Source organism: Eimeria mitis, genomic scaffold (assembly GCF_000499745.2).
Source record: "Eimeria mitis Houghton genomic scaffold, Emh_scaff805, whole genome shotgun sequence".
Classification (NCBI taxonomy): domain Eukaryota; phylum Apicomplexa; class Conoidasida; order Eucoccidiorida; family Eimeriidae; genus Eimeria; species Eimeria mitis.
This window is the reverse complement of record NW_013575915.1, coordinates 8,935-9,213: the sequence shown is the minus strand read 5'-3', so window position 1 is coordinate 9,213 and position 279 is coordinate 8,935. Positions and strand designations below refer to the sequence as shown.

The window sequence follows — 279 nt, the reverse complement described above, 5'->3', positions numbered from 1 at the left end:
TTATTTTACCAAAAATGTTTAGATAGAGACTGCAGCGGCTTCAGGTCAATGCCTTTTCTGCTGCCGCAGCAGCTGCAGCAGCAGCTGCAGCAGCAGCAGCAGCAGCAGCAGCAGCAGCAGCAGCAGGAGCAGCAGCAGCAGGAGCTGGAGCAGCAGCAGAAGGGGATTCATACATTCAGACTCACTTCTGCTGCTGATGATGATGAGGATGCTGCTGCTGCTTATAACGATAACTATGATGCTGCTGCTGCTGCTGCTGCTGCTGCTGCTGCTGCTGCT

At 53.8% G+C, this 279-nt stretch overlaps 1 protein-coding gene across 1 annotated transcript in view; it reads left to right on the top strand.

The window, feature by feature from the left end:
• Nucleotides 1–279, top strand: part of EMH_0022700 (uncharacterized protein) — a gene marked incomplete at both ends in the record, with an annotated part of 3,325 nt that overhangs the window by 1,929 nt on the left and 1,117 nt on the right. The gene's annotated exons all lie outside the window — the stretch shown is intronic.